This window comes from Haliaeetus leucocephalus, unplaced genomic scaffold (assembly GCF_000737465.1).
Source record: "Haliaeetus leucocephalus isolate CR32 unplaced genomic scaffold, Haliaeetus_leucocephalus-4.0 Scaffold339, whole genome shotgun sequence".
Classification (NCBI taxonomy): Eukaryota; Metazoa; Chordata; class Aves; order Accipitriformes; family Accipitridae; genus Haliaeetus; species Haliaeetus leucocephalus.
In genome coordinates, this window is record NW_010972775.1 from 20,599,815 (window position 1) to 20,608,526 (window position 8,712).

Genomic DNA, 8,712 nt, shown 5'->3' on the forward strand with positions numbered 1-8,712 from the left:
CGGATCCAGGAGCCAGAGGATTTTCCCAGCCTCCTCCTGCAGGGACCCGAGCACTGGCAGCAGGGACTGAGGATGCTCTTGGCTATCAGCATCTTCAGGGAAACCCGGAGGCAGCTCTGACAAGGCATGGATGGGCAGGTTGCACCCATGTCCCACATTTCCCTAGATAATAAACCTGCAGGTTGCTTCTCTGTGCAATCACTGGGGATGCTGGGCTCCCCTGCTGCAGCCTTTCCCCAGCAGCAGGACGTGGGTTTCCTGCTCGCTGTAGTTTTCAAAGCTATTTACTGATTTCAGGCAAATTTGGAAAATATTTGGAGGTTTTAACCTCCAAGAAGCTGGTTTGGAAATGTCAAAATGTTTCTTCTGGAGTTCCCAAAATGAAGTGCCTCAGAAATACCCAGCCTCTGATCTTGAAGCTTTTTCAGAAATGGTGGAGTTTGACTTTTTATTTGGAAATGGCTTTTTTTTTTTTAAAGTTTTAGAAAGGGGCTAATTGATCTGCAAACACAAACTTTGCATTTTTTGTCAGACTGACTATTCTGGGGTGATCTAAAACCAGAATGTTTGGGGGATTTTTTTTTAAATCAGGTTGTTTCAGTTTAAGCTGAATTGATTTTTCCCCCCTTCCCTCCCCCTTATATTTTCCAGATCCACCAAAAAATGAAGAATCCCTCTTTTAACCCTGCAGCACACGACCTTCCAAGGTCATTCCATGCACTCAGATACAAGACAAAACCAAACCTGAGCCAAACAAGCTTCCCACGATGCTCCCTGCAAACCCAGCCACAAATAACCAACCGCATCTCTGCCAAATTCATGCACCAGCATCAATTTGCAGCTAAATCCACACACAAGTATGTTACCATCAACTGGGCAGCAGCCAGACATTCCTCGAGCTGCCCCTGGGAAGCTGGAGCATCACCCTGGATCTGCTACTGCCTTTGAGATGCATCTGCCCCGATTTATCACTGCAAATTTCTCAGACTTGGGGCATCGCTGCCCGAGCCTGCTCCCACCTCGCAGCTGACACACTGACTTAGTGATCCAGCTAAAATGAAGCATCCAAAAGCCAGAGCTGGGATGCTGTGGCTTGGATGACCTATAACCATAGAAGGAGAAAAAAAATGCAATGACCACAAACTATTTGCATTTCAAAATTGGAACGTTTACTTCCTTTGGTATTTTTGCGAGAGTGCTGAAGGCAGCGTGGGCGATGCTGGTGGCTGAGGGCCACTGAGGCCTTCAGTGGCTTGTGTGAAAACACTTTTTGCCACAGAGACTTCACTTGGGATTTTGGTGACATGCAGTAGCTTAAACAACTGCATTTGGATAGTATCAGTGGAAGGGCCTCTGTATTTCTGTATTTCGCTCCCAGCACACAGGATTTTTGCATTGTTGGCCTCAGCTGACTCCACACGGAGTGCCACAAGGTGGGGTCACCCTGCTTGACCACATGCCTTTCAAGTGACCCCAAAATCTATCCTATGTGAGAACAATGTCAAACATAAATTTACACAAATACAGCATTTCCAGATATTTGACAGCTCTAAAGTCCACACACAGGTGTGAGCTGCAAGAGTACACTGGGAAATCATGGTTCAGCATGTGCTGGGAGCACCACATCCCTCCATGGTGGGGATGTTCTGGAGACGAGCAGGTTTCTCAGATGATATTGGCGTAGCAAGCCCCTTGGGGAAGGAATAAGAGAGGCCAGAGGGCTGCAGGGATGGGGAGCTTCCCGCTTTGTGTGTCGATCCCCCAAAGTTGTGGGGTGAGCCTTAGACTGAGCTGGGGTCACACCCAGGAGTCTAGCTCCAGCCCCAAAACCTCACATTAGCTGCTGGAAGCATCCCTCCAGCCCTGGGGCAGCAGCTCTGCTCCCTCCTCACCCTGCTACAGAGGGCTCAGAAGCACCAGGTCCCTCCTGTGCCTGTGTGTCCCCAGGGAGGGGACACGGACCTGTCAGGTCAGCAAGCTGGGTCCATCCCTGCACTCGGGATCAAACTCCCCAAACCTCACGCTCTCCCATCCCCGCTACGCCTCCCAAGAAGCCATGGCAGCACCTGTGGAGGATTAGAACCCTCCTAATTTCCAGTCTCTATTCCTGTCCACTTTTAATCTCATTTGTTCTGGTGCCAACATTGTCTTTCAGCTTAAAATAACTCTTCCCCTTTCCTGGTGCTCCCACCCTGAGGTACCAGCAAGGGTCTCCTCTCCCAGCCTTGGTCTTGCACACCTGAACCGCACACATCAGGAGAGGCGATTTTCCTTTCCTCAGAAAAGGATCTAAGAAAACAGTAGCAGCAGCTGCAACCGCGCAGAGCCGGCTGGGCTGAGCAAGCCCCAGCCACGTGGAGCTCAAAACCTGTTGAAAGCACCAGCCAGGGTCAGATTCAGCAACCGATGCTGCTCGGGTGAAGCCACTCTTGCTACTGCAGGGACCTTGATGTGCTCCACTAGCCACTCATCTCTGTTCAAATGGGGTGAGATTTTGGAAGCGCGCAGTCAGCTCACCAGGAAACATGATATTGGAACCCCCCCCCAAAAAGCGGCGGTGGGAGGTCAGCCTGTATCAACCATCGGGCTTTCCTCCGGGCACAGGGCAGAGGACCAGGACCCCCACAGCAGCTGGTGGGAAGGTGGTGGTTCAGCTGGAGATTCCTGCCTGCACACGAGGAGCTGGTAGGACTGGGGTGGGTTGAGGGCAAGGAGCAGGGACCAGGGACAGAGGCAGGGACAAGGGATGGAGGAGGACCTTGCAGAAAGGCTAAGGCAGGGAGGCGGTCCGAGGCTGGCTACTGTCCACCCCGTGGCACAAAAGGAGCAAATCCTGCATCTCAGAGCCAAACATCCCAGCACAGGGTCCAGGCTGCACCCAAATGACCAAGGCTGGGAACTAAGGAGCAAGGACTAAGCCTTGGGCCCAAACGGTCCTGGGAAAGGCAGAAGCGAGAGGCAAAGCCAGGAAAGAGCATCCTGCGACCCCCAAAAAAGGTGAGCAGTGAGGATCAACCTCTGAGACGCCTTTTTACACCCAATTTCAGCGAGCTGGTCTCACCAGCTTGCTCGGTGCACAGACCACAGCCATGGTCAGGTTTTTTTTCATTTTTGCCCCTTTTTTTTTTCTCCCCAACCCAAGTCAGCCCAAATCCTGCAGCATGCCTGCCAAAATCCACGTTCACAACAGAAATGGTGGCTCAGAGTCTGCCACTGGGGTCCATGCCCTTCAACCAGGGGGCAAAAGAAGGCAGCATTGCTGGGACAGGAGCATAAATCAGAATATTGATTTAAACATAAGTATTGATTTAACCCCTTCTGCTGCTTTGCTGCATTCCCCACGTGCTCGTCCAAATGACAGAGAACATCATTTTAGACAAAGTCCATGGTCGCTCTCTGTGCAAGTCATTGGTCCCCAAAACCCATGGGTTCCTGTGTGCTCAGGGACAGTTGGTGTGTCCCCAGCTGCTCCCCCGCCAGCATACACAGAGGGCACCTGCCAGCCTCAGAGGTAGTGCTGGGCACAACTGGGAGCAGGATTTGGTCCTGGGAATCAGACAGGGTGGCAGGTACGGGTGGCAGAATCAGGATGGCCCCGAGAGCAAAAGCGTGCCCAGCAACATCACCTTACCTGGGGTCATCAGTGCTGCCAGTGCCAGGTTACACTTCTCTGAGGGTTTGCTTCTCGCCATAGCAAACAAAATCAGGTTCTAAGGGTATTATCACATATTTATTTATTTATATATATATATATCTATATCTCCCAGCAGCTCCAGGAGGACCCCGCTGGCTGCACGCATTGCACAGAGGAAAGCTGGTGGCTGCAATGCACCCAGAGATGCTGCCTTACCTTAAACTCACCCAGAAAGATCCCTCCAGCATGTCTGGGGCTGCAGCCTCTCCGTCTTGAAGAGGTACACGCAGGGCAGAGGTGCTTTGGGGAGCTCTCCTGCCTAGACGGAGCGGGGAGCCAGAGGGAGATCAGGGCTGGGGCACAGGAAGCGATCTCCCCAAACCCAGCCCAGCTTGAAAGCCCGGCAAGAGCTAACATTAACAAACAGTCAGTGTGTTTATATCCCACCTTCCTGCTGAAGTAGCAAAGAGAGGGGGGGTATTTTTGGCATATTTTTTCACTGCTGGAGACATCGGTGAAGGCCAGGAATGGCACAGAGCTGTCAGGAAAGCCCAGAGACGACTGTCCCAGGCATGGGGCGATGCAGTGAGAGATACGGGAAGCTGCTCTGAGCCCGTTTACACAGGGATTGGGTTTAGCCTGCAGGACATGGGGCATGTCCCTGTGTTTGAAAACCCTGGGGATTAAAAGCAGCATGGACTAGGATAGCCTGTCCAAGCCACCTCCTATTCCAGCCCTGTGCTGCTCCCCTTCACCCCATGCAGCAATGGAGCAGAAGAGCTGCCCTGAGCCCTTGCCCACCAGGTGCTTCACCCCTTCCCACCCGTCCTGCCCATGCAGCGACATGGCCATCACCTGGACACCAGCAGCGATGTTCCGGCATCATCAGGCACCTCTTCAAGCCCACAGCCGCTGCCTTTCAGCAGGGCTTACTGCTAACAGTGAGTTAAAACAGAAACGAAGAAGAAAGCACAAAGCAGCACTGCTCACTCCCCACTTGCCAGCATGACACAGAGCTTGGCCATATGATACCAATTCACTGCTGGTTTTAAGATAATTTAAACCACCCCCCCTTTTGCCCCAGCAAGCAACCTCCTCACCCAAGGTTTTGGATCTTCTTTGTGCCCCCTGTGAGCCCAGGCTGAAATCCCTGGTCTGTGGTGGCACATCCAGATGTCCTCTGCGGCAAGGACTTATTTTCCTTACAAGATCAGCAAGGAGAGCACATGAGTTCTTGCAAGCGCTCGCAGGCTGATGGCTTTGGCAGATAGCTGGGTCTTCTCTTTCAAGCATATGAGTAAAATACAGAGCACAAGTGACAGGAAAGTCCAGGTTTGATTTGGGCAGAAGCTCAGACTGCTATCAGCCAAGAGGAAAACAGGTAAAACCAGGACCTCAGTAGGTCAGGAGCTACTGGCCAAACCCCAAACCAGGTGTGCTAATTTCAATGGCCCCACCACAGCAGGGAGTGTGGCTGGTAACACCATCTTTTCACAGGGCTTGTCTATAAAACATAAGAATTAAGCCCAGAAAGCAGGTGGGGAGGTGAAGAGAGCCCTTCTTCCACACTAGCCCCATGTCTGTGGTCTCCCATCTCCCCCAGCCTTTGCTACTGGTAATTCCCAGTGCATCACCTGAGGATGGGGACACCTGCACATTTCTTGTCTAGCACAGGTAGTTTAGAGGAATGGACTCCACCTGAGAAGTGGTTTATCCCCACAAACATGCTACAGCTGTGAGGAGAAGGTGCCATGGGCTCTACTTGGCATCAAGAGCCTGAATTCAGCCCTACCCTAGGGGAACCATTCAGACCCAGTGCTTTCTCTGGGCCTCTTTATTTTAGCTCCATCCGGACAGATTAAATTAAGAACATCCACATTAATTTGCTGTGCACGTGAAGGGGCTGAGGATTTCTCCTCCAGCTGAGGGCAGGAGTCCTGTGGCTTCCCCAAGCCCAGCACTGGCTCCCAGCCTTGCTGGCACGTCCGCCTCCTCCTCCCCACTGCTGAGCAGATAACAGGGCAATTGCAATAATGAGCCTCTGCCCTTCCAGCCCTGCTCAGAGCATTTAACAAAGCCAGGCGCTAACGAACTCGGCTTCACGGCACCTCGGAGATGGGTTATTACCATTTCAGGTGGAGGGGAAACCCAGGTGGGAGCAGGTGGAGTGGCTGACCCTGGTCATGAGGTACCTCAGGCTGGATGCAGGAGCTGGAGCTCCCTGCCTGGAGCAGAGAAAGGATGGCAGGTAGACATAAGGGCGACCACAGCTCTCTTATGTGGTGCCTGTGGCTGGAGAGACAGGTTTGCCCACGTCTGGGAGGACAGGAGGGACTCTCCACCCATCCCGGTCCCAAATGAGCCCCAAGCAGCTTCGAGGCAGCTGTGTCTCTGCGGCCGGAGCTCCTGACCTCCGGCACCGCCATCCTCCTCTGCATCCTGCCCCCCAAGTTTTGCAAGACCCCAAACGAGGCCATCAAGGCGCAGAGCAGGAGGACTCATGGGTCCCCTTGCAAACAAGCTTCCTCGGTTTTGTGACTCACTAGCCCAACCTCCTCAGCGTCTCTCGTGACTCCGTTTCACTTTGCTGGAGCAGCATTGCACCACCCCTTAACAATGAAGAAGACAACGGTCTGGCAGCGTGTCCCATCCCAAAGGAACAGCCTGACCCCTCTCTCCACAGCATTTTTGGACCAGCCTCCATGTTCTTGTGCAATGAGCATCCTCTTGCAGACAACAGGTCCCATTGCAGCGGCTGCTCTTGTGTTCCTGCTGGCGGGGTCACGGTGGCTCTCTCCAGATCTGCCTGCAAGGGTGAGGATAGCTGATAGATCACAAGGATGCAGCCTTCGTGTCGCATGCTCTTACAACGCACACTTCCTCACATGCACGTTGACGGCATGCTAAAAATATTCTTCACTTTTTCACCAATTAAAATTTTCCAGGAGAGTTGTAACCACAGCCCACACCCTATCTGTAAAGCCAGAGGTTTCTCCTCACCTCCCCCAGCCCTGCCAGGAAAACAGAGAATACTGAACAACGTTTCTGGTACTTTGGGGTGGGGTTTTTTTGGTAATTTTAAAAGCCTGGCTAAAATATCACCTTTTTTCAATAGTTCATTTTGTGATGGCTGGCACCTTCTTGGAGCCAAACTCAGCACTGCCGCACCCCGCCTTGCTCTCATGCACCCACCAGAGAAGGCTGTAGGTGACCTGGGATGCTCCCACTCCCCACCCGAAGCCCCATTTTGATGGCTCGGAAAATTAAACAAAGAAAATATGTTTTAAAATCAGCTCCCACCTGGTGTTAGGCAGCAGAGAGCTAACCCTGCCTTGGCGACAGCTCTGAATGACAATGGCCAGCCACGATTTTCTGGTTAAATCTTTCAGAGGTGCCTGTTGTGCCAGGTAAAGGAGAAATCTGAAGGATGCTCACAACCCCCTGGCCACTGGCCAGGCCCCTCTGTGCCATCGCTGGTGCTCATAGCAGCATTTTCTTTGCCCAGTTGGGCTCTCAGCCCCAGAGGAGGAGCAGGCGAGGCCACAGAAGATGTTTACACAACAAGAGGATCATCTCGACAAGACCGGAGCCTTTGCCAAACCCAGAGCTAAGCTGATACGAAGGAGATGCCATCAGCGTGTTTTTGCTAATTATCACTAATAATTATTTGTGTGTAGTTGCTCGTAGGAGCTCTGGTCCTAGCTCAGCCCCTGCTGCTATTGCAGCCCTGTGCAAGTGGAACAAACAGGGGAGTCCTGCCCCAAAACCCTGCAGGAGAGAGGAGAGGGAGGGCGAGTGCGATGCCTGGGCAATGCCCCGACCATGGCAGTGGGCATGATGCATCCCCCTGCCCCCATGCCGTCCTCTCCCCGCTCACACGAGTGACAGCCAGTTAGACCACATCTGTCCTCCTTTCGCTTTTCTGAGTGCGTTTGGTACCTCAGCCTCTTGTCAAAACCCAGATTCATCACAGCATGTCTATTAGCGGCTTCCTCCCCCCTCCCTGTGCGGGTTGTCTTTCTGCTGACATGGCAATCATTTCCCTGTCAACATGCCTTGACAGCACCAGGATTTCTCACTTCAAACCCTGGTGTGTCCCAGGGTCATTCCCAGCTCCTCCATTAACCCCTGGCCCTGCAGGATGGGGGTAGCCAGCCCTGATGGATGCTCTGGTATCTCTTCCACCTCTGGTTAGCAAAAGCTGTCTCCTGTTTTTCTTCCCAGCGCTTGCCATACCTATGCAGAAGAGCATTTAACCTGGAGGTAACGGGTGTCAAGACTTTTCTTCTCCTTTCTTCTTATCTTCTCTGCTGAGAACAATGGAAGCAAGGTTTGCAGAGGGAGGTAATATCTTTTTTTAGACTGACTGAAATAATTAGAAGGAAAAACAGGCAGGCTGTTGGGTGCATGAGCCCTCCAGCAGGCCTGAAATAGAAGCAGAAGTCTGCAAAGCTGAATACCAGTGGAGAACAATAGCTCCAAGCATGACTAGTTGCGTTAACCAGTTCTGCCACCAAAGACCATTCCCCAGCTGTTTCCCTTGGGCTAATGAACCGCATCACCCCTCTGCCAAAACCCACTGTCCTGAGACTACCCCAGTGCCAGGAGCCGCCGCTGCGGCCGAGGGAGCCAGGCTGCCACAGGGACCTGAGCCCCTGGCATTGCTCCAGGTGGGCTTTATGATGCCCAGAGTGCCAAGATGGCATGCCTCACCTCTCTGCACCCTGTGCCCTGCCCTGCTGCTCCTGGGGCCCTACCTGACCCCAGCGCCAGGGACACCGTCCCACCCTGCGCCCTGTCTGACCCCAGGGACCCTGCCTGACCCTGGGGACCCTCCGAGTCCAGGGACACTGTTCTGTGATGGGGGTCCAGCCTGATCCCCGGGGACCCTGCCTGCCCCTGGGGATCTCTCCCACCCCCGGGTACCCCGTCCCACCCCACGGTCCATGCCCCACCCTGCAGCCACCGTCTGACCCCAGGGACCCTGTTCATCCCACGGACCCCCTCCCTTGGGCTCAGTCCCACCCCCACCCCCCCTTTCCCTCAGACCCAGCCCATCCCGGGGGGTCCCAGGCCCA